Consider the following 23,423-nt stretch of genomic DNA (forward strand, 5'->3'; position numbering starts at 1 on the left):
GCACCTTAACTTTATCTTACCACTGGGATGAATGAATATAGATCTAAAATTATAATCTGCAAGAAAAGTCTGATCCAAATATAGTATCTCACATAATATTTCAAATTATCTTAGTATCGATTTTATTTCAAGTGTTTATAGTAAATTATTGATATTTACATTTGCCCAAATAATAGAAAAATACCTCTATCTGTTTACTTATAACACTTCTATCCAGTTGCAATCAAAAGATAGCATCAGCTTGTATAATATAAAGCTGATAAAAATGTGAAGTATAAAATTCCGTAGAAACAATATAATAATACCCAACAAGCATAAAAATGCAAACAATAAAAGTTGTTAAAGATGACATAATAAAAAAAATCAGGAGAAGGCTCTTAGAAAATCTCTAAATACAGAGATTTTCTAAGAGCCTTCTCCTGATTTTTTAATTATGAAGTCTTTAACAAGACTTCTGAAATATCAACGATTATCTGGGGATATTCCATAATATGGGTGTTGTCACTGAAAATCCTCTCCCCCCATCCACCGAATCTCCCAAAAATATGGGATTGATAACTGTTTCTGTCCAATGATCTGATTGGTGAGGCCAGTACTGTCTTTTTCAAATTTTAAAAAAGTTGAAAAAATACACAAGAAAAAGGTTCTTCCATGGTGTTGGAAGAATCCAGTCCTGTTCTTATCTTTCTCATGTAGATAATCAAGTTCTATCTTCAATCTTTGCTCAACAGAGTCATAAAATGACTGCAGATTGTTTACATATTTTATAAATGCATTAATTTGATGCTGTGTCAGCAGCAGTTCCCATCCAGGGGAACTCCTCCCTTATTATCAACGATACCCAGCATGTCAAGCTTTCCAGAGGTATTTAGCGTTTCTTTCTATTTGGTACTGATTATGAAACTGTGGATATCAACTATGTGACATGATTTTGGAATTATTTGGACCATCTTACCTCCATTATAATCAGACCATTGAGGGAAGTGACATATTAAATATAATTATTTGCGTAACTAACAAGATTCCACACTTCCTTGTCATAGCATTTTGCCTATGGGAACTCCAAGTGTTTTGATAACGTGCCCCAATGAGGTCATTAATCTTTTACTCAAAAGGGCAAAGGGTGACAATGTGATACTGAAATAGCATTAAGTTGCTGGGGCTTCAGTAGAACAGAAAGTCTATTTTGGGAGCTGTATGGAGGACTCCTTAACCTTGACTCTAGAGAAGATTTATTGCAGATGATCTCAGCCGGTAGCTATCAGTGTCCAGTGGCTGTAAGATACCTTACGCTCTTGGACTTCTGATCAGGCAGGCATCTGTTCCCCATCTTAAAGAAATAGTATTTGTGCTTTCTCCCACTGCTCTTTTGACCACTCCTTGTTCCAGAGATGGTAGATGATGGATGTCAAGCCTTGTGATCTGATGCATCTTCATCAGCTAAGATGAAAGAAATACTTGTAAAACCACTGTGGGAAAGATTATAGCTAGAGAATTTTTGTCCACTAGACAAGAGACAAGGAGAGTGGGAAAAATTTGCTGATGAATCTCAGGAACCTAAAGCCATATTGAATGGAGTTTTAAGTTACAAGCAGGAATGGATCTTTTCAAGAGCTTATAGAATATCTTGCCTCCCTTCTAAGAGAATTGAAGTTGATAATTCATTGCAAGAGAGTGTATATTTTTATAACAGACTAGGAAAGAAAGTGTCTCCTTACAAGACAGGATTGGGGGGGGGAGAAAATAGTTTCTCTTATTATTCCAGCTGACCAGTGTATCAATTAGGGGACACTCTGTGTGAAACCTCTGAAGGTTTCTGTTGAAGATGGCAATAACAAGACAACAAAAATTTTCAACTAAGGAACCCCACTCTCAGAACTTCTACATCTATCCATCTGTTAGTTATTCCCAAAGCACTGCTGACCACGCCTTGTGATTGCTTCACAGTTTCACAGGTCAGGTCTGCAAATCCAGACAGTTTTGACACAAAAAGATAGGAGTTTCTATTTATTATTTTCTTACCTGTGACCATCAGTGTTATGCAATCACCTATCTGCCTTCTAGGAGAAGGTTTCTCAATCTCAGCAACTTTAAGATGTGTGGATGTGTGGGCTGGAGAATTCTGCAAGTTGAAGGCTAGACGTTTTAAAGTTGCTGAGTTTCAGAATATTGGTCTGAGGTATCAGTACCTCATGAGCTGCTTGTTCTAAGCACTATATAAAAGAATAGCAAAATAATTGGGAAAGTGATGTAGGTGTTCATATGTGTGGGTGTGCTTGTGTATTTCTATGTCTATTTCCATCTACATCTCTATATCTCTATATCTATCTATCTATCTATCTATCTATCTATCTATCTATCTATCTATCTATCTATCTAGTCAATGGACTTGGTTGCCCTTAAAATAAATCATTAGGAGGATCTATAAAATAAATCTGCCCTTCACTCTGGGGAAGATTTTTATTTAATATATTTTATAAACATTTTTAAAGAAAACAGGAAAATAATGTGTGTGTGTGCACTCTCATGTCTATACTGCATATGAAAGGGCTACCATTTCTGGGCTAACAATTCCCAGTAGATGGCAGCAAATCAATATTTTCTATTTCTCTTTGCAGCCATCTAGTGTTGCTCTAAATTTTTTCAATCCAGATATGTCTGACCGGGCTAGATTATTCTGAAGCAAGGGGGGAAACTGCCTCCCTTTGCTAAAACATAATATCTTGCTTCTCTTCTACAATTAGATGGAGGCTGAAGTTAACCATGCCTTTGTTTGGCACAAAGAGAAGGATGCAATTACTCTAGGTTTTCTCCTGCATATAGAAGGAACCATAGTTTGCAACCACTTTGCAATGGTTTTCCCTGTATATGAAAAATGAAAAGGTTATGGCTATAGTACAGCATTCGGGCGAGGAAAAAAGTCTTGCTTGAAGTATCATTGGATATTTAGGTTGCTTTGTGTTAGATTGGTAAAGGAGGCACAGTAGGCTTCAGTAAACAACAGCTCTTTATTGCAAGTCAAATAAACATCCGGCTGGAGAATGGTCGGGCAGCATCCCCTTTTAAAGGGATCTGTCAGACCTCTCAGCCAATGAGATTCAACCTCTGTTCCCACCGGAACAGAGGACCTTGGTGGAAACCTCTTGGAGCCTGTCAGCGGGAGGGTGGGGGATATCTAACACTCTGAACTTACTCTAAAAAGCTGTCACCTTTATCAGATACATTGATGCACAGACTGGCAGGAGGCAAATTAATTCAATAAAAAATGAAATAATTTATCTATTGTGAGAACTCAGTGAAGAGCCAGCAGATTCACATGACCCAGATGTCGGTTACACCAATCAACAATTGTTCCTCTTCAAGGCCACTGGATGTATGGGCAAAGAGTGTGTTGAAAGAAGAGAAAAGTGGGAATTGCTTATATTGACAGAAGATAAACAACTGCACAATATAGTTTCACTTTAGTTTGCAATAAAGATTCCTATCAAGTTGCATTGTGTTCTCTGCCTGAAAGACTGCAGCCCAGTTCAGGCCTGACAATCAAATAAACCAAGTCAATTCAGAGGACCATAATTGATGAGTCCTGCTGCAAGAAAGCTTCTCATTCATTCTCTTTTCTACTGGGGAGCAGGTCAAAAATAAACAGTCCATGTAATATGTGCTGTCTTCCTCTCTAGGAATGGAAAATGTTGTAAGAGTCATATAATCTCAGCCCTTGTTTAAGGACTTAAAGGCATCTTAACACTGTTAAACTATACAAAGAGTCCTGTCAGTCGTGACTAAGATAGCAAATACATTTTTCTACCTTCAATTCCCTCAGCCCAGTTTTTTCCCTTTGAGTGAGTGAGTCAATTAGGCTAAATTCAAAACAAAAAACCTGTAAGTGCTGGCACTAGCTAGGTTGCACAAAACGTGGGTCTACATCCCCCTCCCCTCATCTGCACATAACATGGGCATGTGGCTGGCTGCCAATTCCAGCATTAGAATGAATTGCTACAGCTGATATACCAGCTCCAACTGACATAGCCTGCTGAGGGTGTGCCCGGATTTGGTACAAAAATGGCCTCTGGGTTAAAACAAGTGGAGTTCAAGGGCGGCAAAGCACACTTCATCTCTGCTTTGATGTTGTCAGAGAAATAAAAATACATGCGGTAGATCTGATGCTTCTGCATTTGGAACTAGGCCCCTCAGTCTTCAACAGAATTTATCTCCTAATTAGGTATGTTAGAATTGCAAGCTACTTGTATTAACCAGCGTGTCATATTGTGGCACATATTGTACAACGAAAAAATTAAATATTATCAGCCTATTTGATTACCGGCTGACTGGTTTTTCTTTAGTCTGATATCATATCCAGGCAACTAAATCCACCTTAGTCTGGAAGCAGAGTGACAAATATTAAGGGTGCTCTCGGATAAACCGCTTTTCCAAGTCCACTTTAAATAAAGCAAGAGTTGGGTTTTATTGTTTTGATTATTGGATTGGATTGGATTGGATTTATTACATTTATATGCCGCCCTTTTCCACGAAGGGGACTCAGCACGGCTCACAATTCAATCAGGGAAGGGGGGTACAGACAGGGAATAAAAAAAGACGAACATAACAATACATAATTTAAAAGCACACAACAGTCATACCATTCGAGGAGGGGGGCAACAGCTCTTTAGCCCCAGGCCTGTCGGAACAGCCAGATTTTAAGGGCTTTGCGGAAGGCCTGGAGGGTGGTGAGGGTTCGAATCTCCACGGGGAGCTCGTTCCAGAGGGTCGGAGCAGCCACAGAGAAGGCTCTCCTCTGGGTAGTCGCCAGTTGACACTGGCCGGCGGATGGAATTCGGAGGAGGCCTACTCTGTGGGATCTAATCGGTCTATTGGAGGTAATTGGCAGCAGGCGGTCTCTCAAGTACCCAGGTCCAATACCATGAAGGGCTTTATAAGTGACGATTATTAAGTTGTCTTGGTTTGAAATCTGGTCTAGCCTAGGACAACTCACTGTGGCCAACTCACCATGGCCATCTTGCTGCAGCCAATTCGCCGTGGGACAACTCATCACAGCCAACTCGCTGCAGGACAAGAGTTAAACTAATATCAAAGAAATAGTGGGATGGAATCATTAAAGAAAGGATGCAAAAGGAGGGACAAAATGAAATGTGAATTATTTTAAATAATTAAATTGAACTGTTGAATCGGTGAGTTGTCTTGCAGCAAGTTGGCTGCTGCAAGTTGTCCCATTCCACAATTGAAAGCCAACAAATAAGGATCAACACAAAACCATAAAAACGACTCTAGTAATCAGAGATCATCCCTTGGCCAACAGGCAAGGAAGACCTCCTTTGCCCACCTAGTTTCACAACACAACCTTTCTCTCCTGCAAAAAAATAAAAACCAGGCGTTTCTGTTCTTGTGATGGTAGTAGGTATTTATCCTGTCACATTTTAATCTTTTTCAGCCACAATCTTGGAATGTTGAAAGACTAAGGGTCTGCTCTAATCGCCATTGAGACTACTCCATGCAATGGAGACTACTACTCTTGCAGCCACAGTCATAAAAAATAGAAGCTCCCTGCCAGGGAAAATAAAAAAAGAACTTTCATGACTGAAACAGAGAAAAATAATAATAGGACACAATAAGCATCTATAAACGGATCAGCAGGGAACTGGGTTCGTTTTAATGGCTGAATTTCACCTTTATCCAAAAGAGACCTTAAAATAAATTGCGAGTGCTTACTGTTACCTAAAATCCTGGGTTTTATTTTCTAGGATTTCTAAACAGTGTAGTTTATTTATCTTGCAAGGAAATTCTCCTGGTTGCTTGAGTGTGGGAAAAATATCAGCAAATCTTTTCTTATTTGCAAGGAATGAAGGCATTTTAGAAAGATATAAACTATTTTGAAAATATAGAAAAACTCTCCCTACTTCTGTTCCTGCCTGCTTCATAAATACCTCTTTAACATAAAATTGATGCTTCAGAGGCAGTAAAAGTAGAATGAACATAATGTAGTAAATCTTATTTATGTTTTATATGGGTTCACTGCCCAGGTTCAAGCAAATAATTCAGCCAACAAGGGGAGTGTACATCTCTCCCTCAATAGGAGAACAGAATTTGCCTCTATTTACAAGGCAAATTATTAAGGGTTGAGTAGCTTGCTTGATCAATGCCAATACTTGGCAATCAGGATTTGGCTACTTCTCTCACATTCAACAAAGACAATTAAATCCATCTCGACTTCTCATTGTCATAATGCAGGCCTCATTCTATTGTACTGTCTGAATATCCTATTTGTTTTTGGTAAAGATGATAAGGTACAAGAGGATATTTCACTATAATTGTACTGGAAGCTATGTAGAAGGGTAGCATTTTTTTCTTCTAAATAAAGAACTTTCCCTTATGACACTAGATGCCTTTGGCATTTTTAAAAAAACAATAAGCTTTAGGCTCACATACTTCATACATATTATCAGATTTTTCTTAGGCTTTTGCAAGACTTCTAAATATTTGTCAGGGGGCATAAGAAATAGCCATTATTTTAGAACAGATATGGATGCTCATACTGGTAAGAGAATTAATAGTTTATCTAGACCAGTCTTCCCCACCCTGGCATTCTTCAAATGTATTGAATTGTAATTCCACTATCTTTAAAGAGCATAGAAAAGGCTCAGGATAATTGAGAATGATAGGAATAGGAATTATATGATAGGAATATAATTCCTATCATATAATTCTTATCATTGCCAGGATAACTGGGAATGAGACGAATTATAGCCCAGCACATATGGGAGAAATGCCATAATGATTACAGTTATTTTTTTTCTAATGTCAAAGGTTTCCATTCACATCTCTTGCTCAGCAATGTAAAATTGGATTGGAGTGGATAAGAGGCTAGACAAAGAATTTAAATAATGTCTCACTAGTGTAAATAGTGTCATAAAAGGCATCCTTTAGAATAATTGGTATTCATCTTTTGCTGGAAATAGGAGAACTAAAACGGGCACATTTACTCTTTTCTTGTGGAGAATATACACCAATACATTCCATTCACATCATTGTTTAAATAATGCTAGTGGCAGTCAGGGATTTCATGCGCTACCCTCCCACTGCTCAAATACACAAATGGGTATTACATAAAGGCCTCTGAGAAGCACAGTACGTAAAAGTAGATGTGAAATTTTGAAGCCTGCAAGTATTGAAGTAATGAATTGCGAACAAGAAAAAATGGCGAGCAAGAAGTAATTCCTCAACATACTGTTGTTGGCTCCCAAATAATGTTGTGGGTCCTGGGGTGAAAAAACTAGTATGAAACAACATGTATTAAATCTACAAAACTGGCTCCCTAAATTCTGATAATTTGTTGACGGGTTTGATATACAAAACAAACATTGTAAGGGTAACTATAGTGGCCCTGAGTTTTTGTGGTCATGAGAGGTAATATCAGGTAGACTGATGGGAACTTACTGATTCCTGTCTTTGTCTTTCATTCTATTGGCTCTTAAGTTTGGGAGATTACAAATTTTGGGGCTTTCTGCTGTGTCCCATGGCATGAAGCCTTTTTTTCTGACTGACTCTTCTCTGATGAAATGTAGCTCGCTGCGTGCCTCACTTTATCTATCACCTTTGTGCCTCCTCCCATTCCCTTCCCGCTTCCCTAGTTCTTACTCAGGCTTAATGTAAGTATCAAGAATGCTCATATCCACACATACAAAGATTCACTGGAGAAGAGCCTAATGCTGGGAAAGATTGAGGGAAAAAGAAGAATGGGATGACAGAGAATGAGGTGGCTGGGATGGAGTCACTGAAATAGTAGGCGTGAGCTTAAATGGAGGATGGTAGAGGATAGGAAGGCCTGGAGAAACATTGTCCATGGGGTTGCGATGGGTGACTTCGCAACTAACAACAACACACATACAAAATTGCTTGCTGCTACAAGAACAAACCAGTTAATATTCCAATGTGTCTCAAGATGCATTGCTGTATATCTGGATATGTAAATTTAAGGAGATAGCGCAAATCCTTATTTTTATTTTCTCCACAGATTCATAAAAGTGTAAAGTCACTGTGTAGTTTGAAGATCATCTTCTGTATCCCTGGTTTTAGAGCAGAATTTGTAATGTCCCTGCTATCTTCCTACAAAATGGCCACTTAAACCCACTTTCACTATTTTGTTCAAAGAGTCCCTTTCAAGACGCCATTCAATTTATTTCACTTAAAAAAAGAGTTTTCTGCCAGGTTTTTGCCTTTGGTCTCCAAAACCTTAGCTGCAATCTGTCTCCTTGAATTTTCTATCCATTAGTTCTAGTTCTGCTTGCTGTAACCACACAAAACTAATGGCAATTTTTAGCTGGCCTACCATCTATTTAGAGATATAATTCTTCTTGGAATCAATTTGGATTTAAATTCATTTCTGCAGAAATAATTGGTAATCTGTCTTCTTCAGTTAACAGAATTAATTAGAACGACTCATTTCCAGAATACATTACAGATTATATATAATCCCCTCAAGCCTGTTGTTACATACAGTTGCTTGTGCATCTTCTTAGAGATCAAAGTGATTAATATAACATATTAAACATAAATCAGTGCAATATAAAATGGTACCTTAAAAAAAGATTTAAAATAATGCAGGGAGGTGGGAGAAATATAGATCTGTTTCAGACCATTCTGCGCATCTATTTTATATTATCAACTAGTTTACCATTATATCTATGGATAGAAAGCAATTTGTTCAAAATAAATTGCAACTGGAAATAAATGAACTGTTAGTACTGTATGTGACAGAGTATTAATATGAAGGCTGCTTAGACAAATCAGACCTCTAGTTTGCTCAAGGCAAGGACAATTTACCAAAACCACATGCTGTTAACAAGGGTCTGAAACTGTCAGGCACGAAGAATCAAGACCATTGGTAAGGTTGCAACGTAGAAGATTTATTCAAGCCTACACACATGTATCTGGTCAACTAAAGTTCAACACTGAAATCAGTGCCAAATAAGGAATTATCTGTTTTACAGCAAACAGTCTGTGCTGTCACAAATCTTGTGTATCATTTCCTTCAATGGACAGAAAATCAAGGGGATACCAGCCCTTTTATATAATTTTGATAATTCTTATTAGTTGCGGATAGACAAATATACACTTGCATCTGTGAATTTGGGGGCGAGGATATATGCTTCTATGTTTGCAAAGACGACTTTAGCTGGTGAGAACACTTGTCCAGCTTTGTCTGGAACAAGTTAAGCAGGATTGAGCACATTAATACTTGAACAGGGGATCTTTGGACAATAAAATGCCAATAGCCTAGATTCTGAAGTTGAAAAATTATGTTTGAAGAAGATGTTGGCAAACTACTTTCAAGAACACTACCTGGATGTAATCTATTAAATCAATAGGAGTTGAGTTTGAATTGGACTCCACTTTTACTTTGTCTTTCTTCATTTTGGCTTCTCTTCTCTTCCTGACAATTTCCACTATTTGTTCTGACACCCAATTTGCATTCTTCCAATTTCAGATCTTTGCCAATTTCTTTTCATATTCACCCTTAATATCTTCTTTAAGTTCATTCCAGAGTTCCTCTGGTTCTTTACCCATGGGATTCAGGATTTCTCCAGATTTCAGATGTTGTTTTTGGACATGAAATGGTGTAGAAACTGGTTGGCTTTCTTCTTCTTTAGCTTAAGTTGGAACTTAACTTCAAATTGCTGTGTTGAATGTTGTCTTTCTCAACCTGATGCTATTTAGTTAGGCCTGTTGATTAGGAAATATTGGTGATGAAGTACCATACATCTGAAGGCTATGGGGAAATGATTTAACACACTTTGGCCATATGACCACATAAGCATCTTTGGACAACACTGGTTCCCTCGGTTCCACCACAAAACCGCGGTCGACTAAAGCGCGTGTCACTAAAGCGCGGTGACAAAACCGCGCCGTCAAAACCGCGCGACAACAGCGCGCCGACAGAAGTGCGCTGTAACATAACCCTAAAAATAACCCTAAACCTAACCCTAAACCTAACTAAACCTAACCCTAAACCTAACCCTAAACCTAACCCTAAACCTTACCTTGTTAAATCGCGCTTCTGTCGGCGCGCTGTTGTCGCGCGCTTTTGACATCGCGGTTTTAGCGCCGCGGTGTTGTCGGCGCGCTTTTGACTTTCATGGTTATGTCGTGCCACGGGTTCCCTCGTCTCCTAGAGTCAGACACCACTGGACAACAGGGGAAACGTTTCCCTTAGAATGGAAAATACAGGAGACATAATTCTTTAATGTAATGCTCCTCCTCATCCCTTCTTATGACTCATTTTCAAGGTGAGGGGGGGTGCATTTTTCTCCAGTTCTGTCAGCAGAATTTGATCAAATTTGTCATTTATATGACTCCTGATTTTTTTTTATGAGAATGAATCTGGGATAGAATATTGAGTAAAATAGAAGAGGTTGAAAAGGTGCAATTCAATAATTAAATTAGAACTGACTGATGGCTTATCAGTGACATTCATTTCACCTGGAAACTGAATGTACCTTTTTTCATCAACATACAATACTTGGAAAAATGCTATCAATGCATATGTAAAGAAACAAGGCTGGTATCACCAATATGTCTCCTCTATCAAAATCAAGTTATTCCTAAATGTTAATTATGGGCAATTTATCATCTGGGCTTTTTGTCGAATACCACATGTGACTCTATTCAATGGATAACCCCCACTTTCTCTCACATTTCTTTTCATATGCAAAGTCTTCTGCAATGTTTTTCTTTTGGCATTTGTTATTGTTAGCATGAGAACTTTCCAAAAGCACACATGGATTTGATTGCTATGTACGAGCCAATGAAATCCCTCCCCCCCCAAAAGAGAACTCACCATTTCCAGGCAGACCCCTTAAAGTAATTTGCCAGAATTTTTCAGTCTTTAACAAGACAAAAATATTAAAAATGGATGTGGAGAAAGGCAACTGTGTTTACGTGCTCTTCTTTTCATACTGAATATCTCATTTTAAAAGCCAGAACTGTGCTTCAGGAAACACTTAATTTGGAAAGAGTTTTGTAATCCTCAATCTCCATTTGAAAATTATGATAGCACAATAGAGATTAGTTGCAGATTGCATGAAAGGACACAAGGCATGTAAGTGCAATCCTGGAATCTAACTCACAAAAACACTGGCTGTACAATGGTGTTTTATAGTCTTCTGCCCTATGGATGAGCATTGTCTTTGCTGCAGTGTCAACTCATAATACTGAGAAATCCTGAATGGGAGAGTGAGAAAATCAAGACCAAGACCAAAAAATCCTCGATTCACCCAGATTCGTTACTTCCAAAGTAACTAGATATTGATAAAATAACTTTTTGGGAAAAGCAGGATCCAAGCTGGGTTGGTCACCAGAATCAGAGGTTTTTGTTATCCTAGCTTTTGGACTCAAGCTGGAGCCCATCTTCAGGGAACTTCTCTCTAACTTCTATCATTGCCTACTTCGGATTCAGTCTGCCTACTGAAACCAGCAAAACTCTTAAATCAACACAGTTGTGCACCAAAGCCTTATGCTATGAATGGCAGCTGATTTTTTTTTAAATGCAGGCCAGCCAAAGGCTGCAGTGGCAATGACTATGTTGGCAATGACTATGGTATCATAGAGAGAGATGTGGTAGTCACATTTTCCCTAAATATGTGTGGCTGGTTTTTTTTTAAAGGACAACCACAATTAGAGTTTTCACACCCTATTTTTGTTTTTAACAAAAAACTTAGTAGAAGATTATGCTTTAACTATTCAGTGATGGGGGCCAGTGCAATCCACATGAATATACAAGCAATGGATGGCTCATTCCTCACTAAACCATGCCATTTGTTTTTTCCATCTAAGTAGATCATCTTCCCAAAATATTTCTGTCTGTCTTACCTCATAAATCCTTCCAGTCAGGTTTCAGGTCCAATTATGGGACAGAAACAGCTTGGTCACATTTGTTGATGATCTCTATCAAGAATGGGATGGGGGTAATGCATCTATCCTCCTCTCCTTGACCTCTAAGCAGCCTTTCATACCATTGATCATAGATTCATTTGGGGTCACCTGCAAGCTATGGTTTGGCTTGGCTCCTTTCTCTAAAGTCAGTTCCACTCAATGTTGATAGGGAGTGAGAGGTTCAGCCCATGACCACTCTCACAGGGCTTCATACTTTCTCCACTCCCTTTTTAACAAATACCTAAAACCATAGGGTGAAATAATCTACCACCACAGGACAAACTAAGATTTACATCTCCATTTTGGGTGATCTAAGTGATGTTGTTACTGCCCTCTCATGGTGCCTGGAGGCTTTGTGAGTCTGGGTTGGGAACAATAGGTTCCTGATAAGACTGAGTGTCTTTGGGTTTGTGACTTTAACATCTTTAGTCCCAGATGAGGTCGAAGTTCCCGAAACAGACCCAATATGCAATCTAGAGATTTTCATGGACTTGCCTGCTCGATGAACAGGTCACAGTAATGGCTAGGACAGTTAGATACCAGTTACACTCTTTTCTGGATTCATGAGTTCCTGCACTCAGTCATTTAAACCCTGGTCATATTACGGTTGGTCTACTGCAATGGGCTCTACATGGGGTTACCCTTGATCTGGAAGCTTCAGCTGGTATAGAATGCAGCTGCATGGTAGTTCTGGGAGCTGTTTGGTTGCCAGGTTGCCAATGGCATTAGCCAATCATTCCAATGGCATTCTTCTGGCACCTGTGGTGCCAGAAGAAGGATGCTGTGGACCCCATCAACCAGGGAATTCTGACTGGTGGGATCTAGAAGAGAGGTTTACTGCTGTGGTGCCTGTCCTCCCCCCCCCCCAAATCAACACCCACCATTCTGGCCTTCTGAAAGGATTTGAAGACCTGGCTGTGAGTAGAATCAGCCTGCAATGCTGTATTCTAATTACTGCGCCACCACACAGACCTAATATGTCAAAACTAAAATTAGAATAAAATGTTTTAAATGAAAATTATTTATGCCTCAAATAGTTATATGTTAAGTATTGATCAAACAAGCAGGAAACTACAAATAGCAAGTGTTTGATGAAAATAAAGGTTTAAGTGAAAAGAAGGACTAGTGGTGACATGATAGCAGTGTTCCAATATCTGAAGGGCTGCCACAAAGAAGAGGGAGTCCACCTATTCTCCAATGCACCTGAAGGCACAACAAGAAACTAATCAAGGAAAGATCAAACCTAGAAATAAGGAGAAATTATCAATCAGTGGAATGATTTGCCTCTAGAAGTTGTGAATGCTCCAACACTGGAGGTTTTAAGAAGAGATTGGACAACCATTTGTCTGGAATATGATAGGGTTTCCTGTTTAAGCAGGGGGCTGGACTAGAAGACCTCCAAGGTCTGTTCCAATTCTGTTATTCTGTAACCACGAAATAAACATATTGGTATGAAATCAGTGGTGGCTTCTGGTCGGTACGACCCAGTACGGTTGTACCAGTAGTAGCTGGGAGCAGCAACCACCGTACCGGGACGGTGGCTCGTTTCGCCCACCCACCCGTGTTCCATACCTGTTTTTAAAGCAACTGGCTAATTGCGCCCATGCGCACAGCGTGCGGTGTCTGTGTAACCTCCGACAAGCAGCTGGGAGTCACAGGGGCAGTGGAGTGTGTATGCGTGAGCAACGCGTGTGCACATACAGGACACCGGGCCCTGTGCACAGCGTACCAGTAGCGATGTGGAGAGGAAACCACCATTGTATTAAACCACCAAAAAGTAAGATGTATCCTCACCCCAAGAGCTAAAAATGGATAGTATATTTCCTGCCATTCTGAGGCAGGAAACATAAAAAATAGAAGTTACAAAGTAAAATTAAGCTGTAAATAGATTAAAGTCTTCCTCTAAAAGAAAATATCCATGTCCAAAAGTGGAAATCCTACCTATTTTGCATTATAGCTTTACCTGCCATCTCCACCCAGGATATGCATGGTCCCAGCCACCAAAAGATTGCATGTCCCAAGATTAACATCATCACATTTATTTCCAGCTCAGAAAATAATAATAATTTCAATTTGTTTTGCTTTTCTTACAACAAAGAAAAATGGTTCTTTTTGTTCATATAATTCACAGTCAGGAGATGACACTGACATTTTCTCCTCTATATTTAGCATCCTCATTGTCTGGTGCTAATATGTGGCTGTCATTGACTGCTTTTAATTAGATGACAGAACAATGAACATGTCAAACTCTATTTCATTTTCTCCCACCATCATCATCACTTTGGCAAATAATTCCTGAGCAGTTCTGTCTGCTAGAATGACTATTACACAGCACAATTCATCTGGGTTTTTGGGGACTGATTTCTCACCTTTTCGTAGGCTCTTTTAGTCTACATTGATTATTCATACATCTTAAAAGGCTCTTTTTGCATTTAATTCACCTGCCATTACGGATGTTTAAAATTGGAATACCATAAGTGCTTATCATGCAGAATAAACCCCTTTAGAGTACTTACATATCAATTTTCATCCACAAATTGCATGCCACTGTCAAAACTAAACTAAACATGAAATATTCCTGTTCAGTTTTAAAAATAAAGCAGAGGAGTGGGGCAATTAGTTGACTCATAGTAGTAAGAAAGCCTAAAACTCTTCATATTTCCATCCTCTATTGTGTTCTTTAAATAACTGTTAATAAAGTTGAACAAAGACATGCAATTTAAAATAAAAAAATATAGGTATGTAAAACTGTTGCAAGTCTTTTCCCCCCTTCAAAAATGCCTTCTATCAGTAATGAACCAAGATCTGCCATTTCTTTTCAAGAGAGTTTGGTGACAATGTGATGTTCTAATGGGTCCATCTGTGAATGAAATCTGCCACAAATGTAAAATTGATATGGCAAAACTCCTGTTTCTAAAGTTTAAAATAGCCGTAATATGTTAATAACGAAAGCCTTACCCCAAATTCTACAGATTTCCTTTTCTAATTTCAAAAAATAAAAATCACTTGACATGAGTATCAGTGGGAATTTGCATCTTGAAGTTTCATTCTCCAAAAAAGAATGCCATTAGTAATCAATGGAATAGAGCACCAAAATCACATGGTTCCTTACCATCTCAGCCAATAAAATGTGATTATTCCATGAAGTCCAAGTAATAATTCACAGTAGGTTCAGACCCCTTTAGAAGAGTATAGTTCCAAAAAAGATGGGACATTTGTATCTCCAAACCAACTTATTAAGGCAATCACTTTCCAATATTAAGCTAAGTAATACTACAGCTCTTAATCCTTAATATTTTCTGAATAAGCCAAAGTTCAATAATATATGTCATTATTGCCATAAGCCTGGAAAATTATATACCTCTATAGAAGAAAAAAATCCCCTGATTGTCAAGTTCTATTCTGTTTTCATTCATTGTTCATTTTTCTGTTTATAGCATATATTGCTGGACATAAACTGTCAGGCCTTCTTGAAAAAGACAATTTAAACTGGTTTTATAAGAAATATAAATGCATGCATTATATTAATTACATTACTGATGGAAGTCAAGACATTGTGGCAACAATCATCATGAACTTAGAAAGCTATGTCACTGAAGTTGTTGGAATTAAAAGTAAAGAAGGGTTATTTATATCATATCTTACTTGAACTGTTGGTTACAATGGAAAATAAAATGCTGAGCTAGTTCGACATTTGATAAGATCCAGAAATACTTTCTCTAATTGTTTTGGTCATTTTGTAGATTTCCCCAGGATCTCAAAGATTTCAGACTGCTGTGCTTACAAATCTGTTATAGGCTTTAATGAAAAGTATATAGTTAAATATTCAAATGAGTCAGCCATTCTGGGACATTGACAATATTTCTATCCTTTAAGACAATTTTTAATCCCTATCTGAGGAACATGGATGTCTGCAAAAACTATTTGCATTTAAAAATCAGGTGTACATTTCTATTTTTTTCCATAGCATATATATGTAACACAAAGCTAATAAATAACCATTGAAAAACCCATGCTCCATAAATAGAAATGCCTGGATACGATAAGATTATTGTTGTCAACAGTTTCACAATTAGTTTTGTTGCTTGATTTTTTTTAAAAACTATTCTTTTGAAAATTGCCACCTTTTCTTTAGTTACATCATCTTCATCCAAAATTAGACAAGAAATAATAGTGATTACTAGACTGTGTGAGCAATATATGTAGCATAAGAAGGCTATTAGTATGGAACACAGACTGGGATACAAATTCCAGTGCTGATGTGAGAATTTTCTGTCAGGATCCACTGCAGAATCAAACTCAGCATTCTATATACTAATGAGCTAACTATCCAACCAAAAGCTTTCATGCAAATCAATTAAATTCCATTTTGCATTACTTCTAGAGGAGTTACATGTTCTCATTGCATGGCTAAACTCAGCAAGCAACTCAGTCAAAGCCTACAGGATCACAGATTCAAATAGGTCTCTAAACATTTCAATCCACAAGAGGTACAGAGCTGGCAAAATGGTCAGCGTTTGCCAACTAGTGCCACCAGTTTCTTGCCTCACAGGCAAAAACCTACAGAACATCACAATTTTTAAAGAACTGAAAGGTGTTAAGTGAATAACTCCTAGTGGAAATAATCTTCTGTTGGAAGATGTTAATCATTGTCTTTGTAGACAATGCAGCCAAGAGAAGGCAAGAGAAGACAATTGCAGCCAAGAGAAGGCAAGCATTGGAATGCTTGAAATGGATATTAAAAAGTAAAGGTTCCCTTTGCACATATGTGCTAGTTGTTCCCGACTCTAGGAGGTGGTGCTCATCTCCATTCCAAAGCCGAAGAGCTAGCCCTGTCTGAAGACGTCTCCATGGTCATTTTGCCAGCATGAAGGCACATGGAATGCAGTTACCTTCCCACCAAAGGTGCTTCCTATTTTTTCTATTTACAGTTTTGCATGCTTTCAAACTGCTATGTTGGCAAAAGCTGAGACAAGTAACGGGAGCTCACTCCGTTACGCGGCACTAGGAACTCGAACCACTGAATTGACGACCTTTCTGATCGACAAGCTCAGAGTCTTAGCCACTGAGCCACCGCGTTCATATATATATATATATATATATATATATATATATATATATATGTGTGTGTGTGTGTGTGTGTGTGTGTGTGTGTGTGTGTGTGTGTATGTATACACACACACACACACACACACACACACCAGCTGGTACTGTATGCAGATGAATTAGGTCCTATGTATTAATACAGGATATTGCCTAGAAAAGGTAAAAAAGGAAGTCTGGAACTGAATGTGCTATGAATAAAGATTTATTTTATCCTCTCAGGCCAAATTTCTCTGTCATCTATAGTATTATGAAGGAATACAATTCATCCTCCTTTCAGATGCACCCCTCTTTTTTCCACTCATGAGGCAGATTTTAGCTGTAGAAAATACTTTTTAAGTATATAACCTGTATATAACCTGTCATGTGAAGTATGTACCCCCAGAAAAACTGTATTGGCAGGGATCTGCGTACAGTACTTAGTTTTTCATAGGTTCCTTTTCTCTATGAGCCTGATTTATAGAATTGGAATAATTATAAAACTGAATCACATATCTATTAGATCCTGTACTATAGGTGGAATGTGCAATATGGGTATTTTGCCTATGTATCCAGAAAGGCACAACTAATTGTAGCATATCTATTAACCACTCTCTTTTTTTACTGTAAAAACAAATCATATGAATCTGATTTTCTCTTGCTCTTAAAAAAGTTTGTGTTTACATGAGATACTCAAGAGAATGGAGCAAAATAAAACCACTATTGAAAGACACACAATCTGCATTGCGCAAAGCACTAACCAGATTGTGATGGACTCACAGCCTTTCTATACCTCATACAATAGAACAAAGCTATTCAATTCAATGTTTGATCTGCCTCTTGCCATGTGCTCCAAAGGGTGTATGCAGCCGTGTTGCTGAAAGAACTGGAATAGCAGGTATCAGGAGAGTAATATGCTCTTAAGATTCTCACATAGCAACAGTGCACGTTACTATAGAAACCTGAGGATTATTTTTAGAATTCATCATGTTTTAACATTAGTAAGCCCATCTGAGTCTTAAAGAGGAAGATTGAATTTCTCAAAACCTTCCCCACTCTCTTCCTATTTTCTACTGATTTTAAAATTAAATAGAGCCAGAATGGTATATAATTCTGAAGTTGAATCAGAAAGATCCAAGTTCACGTTATCATTCAAACACGAAAAATCACTGGATGATTTAGGGCCAGTTTCTACCTTTCATTTCACATGTTCTTCATTTCTACTTAACATGTTGTGGAGAAAAATTGGAGGGGGGATTCCATGTACACTACCACTGGCTAGTGGAAGATAGGAGTTTTCACTTTCATAGAACATTTATTATAATTATTGTTTTGTTTTTATGTCTTTGTTATACTGATGCTGTTTATAACTACAAAATGCTTTGCAAGCCAATTTGCAAGCATTATAATATAACATTCATTAATTAAGTAAATAAATAAGCATGTTTTCAACATGTACTGTACTATCAAAATATACTGTACCATCAGAAAATAAGACTTGGTACACATCAATCAGCAATGCTAAAACAAAAAGAAATCTGGAAAATAGTACATCATTAGTTTACCAGTTTCATCCATTCAATAAATCAGTGAGACTAAGAAATCTGACCTTGTCTTACATAAAATTATATTTTTCTGAATTTGCTTATGCTCTAAAAATGTAAAAAGATTGCAAATAAGGCTAAATGTGTCAGAAAGAAAGGAAGGAGAGAGACAGAAGGAAGGAAGGAAGGAAGGAAGAAAGAATAGCAATAGCAATAGCAGTTAGACTTATATACCGCTTCATAGGGCTTTCAGCCCTCTCTAAGCGGTTTACAGAGTCAGCATATCGCCCCCACAGTCTGGGTCCTCATTTCACCCACCTTGGAAGGATGGAAGGCTGAGTCAACCTTGAGCCGGTGAGATTAGAACCGCTGAACTGCAGATAACAGTCAGCTGAAGTGGCCTGCAATACTGCACCCTAACCACTGCGCCACCTCGGCTCTTTCTTTGTTTCAGCAATTGTGTTACATAGTGGCCAATTGGATTCATTTGGGAACCTCACAGTCTTCAAACTATCTATTTTCTGTTATTAACTCATATTTAAAACATGATGCCGGTGACTCAGGAAATAATAAACAACTATGCTGATCTCTCCTGAAGTTGCCTATTACCCTTTTACAACTACTGGCAATGAAGGCTACGGTTTAAGTGTTGTATAAAAATGCCTTTCCTTTTGTCAGTTCTGAACCTCTCTGTATGTAATCTCAATGAATTTCAACCTTGTCAGACAGGGAGAGGAATTTCTCTGTTTTACTATTATTTTAGTTTGTATTTTATTGTTTCCTGTATTTTGGGCAATTTTACATACTTCTACTACATCTTCCCTTCCTCTCCTTCACTTGGGTTAGAGACCCACTGCTGTAGTCTTTTCTTCCTGGTACTGATTCTAAACAATAATTTTGGTTGCCCTTATTTGTCATCTTTCCTATCTTTGGCATAGCCTTTATAAAATGTGATGATCAGAATGAAACATAATACAAGGGGTATTTATCACCCTAGGTTTTTATAACTCTATACTGAAAGTCCTATTTGCAGTTCCAAGCATGTAATTTGGCTTTCTTAAAAAAAAAATAGCAGCTGCATATAGGGTTGACTTTTTTATTATCCACTGTTACTCCAATATGCTCAGTTACTACCAATTTAGATCCCATTTATGCACAGGTAAAGTTTACACATTCATACCATAGTTGTCCAAGCTTTTGGTTTGCCTGAGCCACATTGAGTGAAGAGGAATTGTTTTGGACCACATATAAAACATGCAATTTATGTAAATAAATAGGAAACTTCTTTTATTTTAATATACTGTACTTTATTATCGCTCCTGGGGTGGAAAGCTATGGCAAATCTAGACAGCATACTAAAAAGTAGAGACATCACCCTGCCAACAAAAGTAGTCAAGGCTATGGTTTTCCCACTTGCAATATATGGCTGTGAAAGTTGGACCATAAGGAAGGCTGAGCACCAAAGAATTGAGGCCTTTGAACTATGGTGGTGGAGTAGACTCCTGCAAGTCCCTTGGACTGCAAGGCGATCAAACCAGTCAGTTCTAGAGGAGATCAACCCTGACTGCTCTTTAGAAGGCCAGATCCTGAAAATGAAACTCAAATACTTCGGCCACCTAAGAGAAGGAAGGACTCACTGGAGAAGAACCTAATGCTGGCAAAGATTGAGGGCAAAATAAGATGGAAATGACAAAGAATGAGGTGGCTGGATGGAGTCACTAAAGCAGTTGGTGTGAGCTTAAATGGACTCCATGGGATGGTAGGCCTGGAGGAATGTTGTCCATGGGGTCGCGATGGGTCAGACATGACTGCGCAACTAGCAACTTTATTATCTTGTGAGGCTGCATAACCCATGGGGCTCAGATTGACACCATACATATATCTCTTTAACCTTGCTTATATCACATTACCTTGCCATACTCATTCATTCAGTTTGGAGTTATCTTTTTAGTGCACTTCCCAATCCCATTTTGATTGTATTAACTTGAACAGTTTTGTATTATTATTATAAAACATGTCCACCAGTTCTATAGAACTGCTCAGTTCTATATACAGAAGCTAAAAAGCACAGGTTTCAAGACTACACCCTAACAGACCTTACTATACACACCCCACTAGTATTTTTATTCTCTCCCCCCCTTTTTTTTCTTTCTTTTTTATTAATTACCAATCTATGAAAATATCTATCCTCTATCCCCATAGCCACCAGTTTGTCCAAGAGCTTTGGCTAGTTTTCTCAAAAGGTGGTGGGGCGGGATTAAGTCCTTTGACACCAGAAGGTCATGGAATTGAATTTAAACCTGAGGAAGCCTTATGTATTTCTTTTCAATAAAACTAATTCCTCTCTGTGTGTGCTTTTTTTTCTTTTTCATGTCTTTAAGCCTTTTTCCCAGAACATATCAAATGGCCTGCAAATTACTTTATCTGGAACATATTGGTTATTTTCTTGGCTCAAGAACAGATGCTAATTTGTTTTTAAAAAGCATATTTTAATGGTATTACCAATTTTATATTTACCAGTACATTCTTGAAGAACATTTGGATGGATACTTTTGGATGCAGAGGTTATTTATCTTTGAACATTTTGGTTTGTAACTTCATCTCTCATTACGTCTGCTTTATTTTAGTTGATTTTTCAGCTGAAAAAGCAGTTCCTAATATAAGCATTTGTCCTATATTGTCAGTGAATATAAAAACAAACAATTGATTCAATGTCTCTGCTATTTTCTTATCTTATTTTAGGGCACTTTATTTCACATGTCATTCCACATTCTTATTTTTGTTGCTTTCCTTAATGTTCTTTGTCATCTGCTCCTCAAAAATTTTATTGTTTGTCTTTTTTAATCAATTGCTCACATATTTTTTGCAGATTTTGTACCTGCTTTTGCTTTCATTTTCATAAAACTATTTTAAAAAAGAAAAAGAAAAAAAGAAAACATTTTGACAGTATCTCTGACTCTGATTACTAATTATTTTGAAGGCCTCTTGGACATTGTGTATCTCGGGTAATTTAAGGTATACATTCTGGTTGAAATTATATTAGGTTGGTTTTGAATACACTGAGAGCATTGAGGCAAAATAATTTTATTGATTCTCTCAACCTTCTTTCCAATATTTTCTGGAAGTTTGCTTTTTTGGAATCAAATGTCTTTTGGATTTTCTTAGCAAGCATCCATTTACATGCACTTACTTGCAATTTAATATCACTGTCACCAAACACATACAACCTAGATTCTAAAAAGCAGTGACATTGTGTTTAATAGGAATCCAAAACTTTGGTATATATAAAATGGAAGCCTGATAGGACCTTGGGGAACAGACAGACAGACAGACAGACAGACACACGGTCTGATCATGCTACCAAATAATTTCAGTTTAAAAGGTTTAATAGGATTCAGTTGAACTCAAATTGATTTTATTTTCAGATAATAATCTTTTGTTTATTTGTAAACCTTATACTAATATCCCAGTGGAGAGGCAAAAGAAAGTTCTTTAGCAAAATAGCAGGTTATTCTATTAACTGATTGAAATTAGAACTATTTACTGTTTTTGATAAAGCACTTTTATGTGTTCTTTTAATCTTCTCTTTGATAATACATGTATCTTCATCGTTATTACCTTTGTGTTTTGTCCGTTTTCTTTTTTTTTGTTATTATCATTATTAATTAAAAGTAAATCTTCAAGATGTTGCAACAATTTGTTTTTCTTTTTTCTGTATTAGATTAACATGGCCAACCTTATAAAAATTCTTACAATGGAAAGGCAATTTCAAATGTGTGTGTGTGAAAGAGAGAGCGCCCATGGAGGGTGAGGAGGGATTACTGTGATGGACTTCATTGAAACAGTAGTTTCCTAGGGAGTACATTCCAGAAAGGAAGGTAAGACAAGAGCTCAGAGTTAGATAAGAGACAGGAAAGAGGGTAAGGATAGCTACTCATTACAATCTCCCTAGGTACATCCTTTAGTAAAGTAACATGGAGTAAAGGTTTAGTTTGGCAAGATTTTGTCTCTTGTCTGTAAGCAAATAAACAACTAAACTCTGGCTGAATTGCCCTGCCTTGTTCTTTTGCTTAGTATGATGCCATCACAGAACATGGAGCAAAATACTTTTTTTTTTGTTATTTTGCCCAATGGATATACCTATAATCAATGTTTGGAAGGGGAATTAGATATCTGTTTACCAAAATCTACATAGCAATTTACCAGTAGTTAGTCATTCTGAGACAATAAGAATATAAATTGCACAGAAGAAAGAAAATATTATAGTATCTAGTAAGAACAAGCATGCTCAGTAATAATGATCAGGTGATTATTTCAATAATTGGAAGTTTTGTTCTTACATATTATTTATAGAGATAAATCTCTCTGCTTAAACATAAGAGACTAAAAGATCAGGGAAAGCTGTATGTTCATAACCTACAAAGTTGACTGGACAGAACTATGCAAATGTGTTACACATATTGTCTGTATCAGAATTATTTACACGGAGCCAAAAAAGTGGGCCAAATTCTGATAGAAGTCTGAAGAATGTCAAATATTTATCTTTTTCAAATTTCATAGAGCGATTTAGCCTATTTGGATACTATCCACTTTTTTGCTTACAAATTTCATTTTTCATCTCATCTTACTTTTCTTGTAAGTTCCAGATGTTCTTTTTTGTTTAAATCTTCAGTTTCTGAGACAAATGTAGGTCAAACAAGCCTAATGAATGGAATATTTGCATAATTTATTACAAGCAACAAAACCTGACATTTCAATAGTTTCAACTAAATCTTTGGTGCAAGAATTAAATATATGTATATACTGAGATAAGAAGCTGTATTCTGTAGCTATTATTGTCAGCTCATTCTATTC

The sequence above is a fragment of the Thamnophis elegans genome, chromosome 2, assembly GCF_009769535.1.
Source record: "Thamnophis elegans isolate rThaEle1 chromosome 2, rThaEle1.pri, whole genome shotgun sequence".
Taxonomy (NCBI): Eukaryota; Metazoa; Chordata; class Lepidosauria; order Squamata; family Colubridae; genus Thamnophis; species Thamnophis elegans.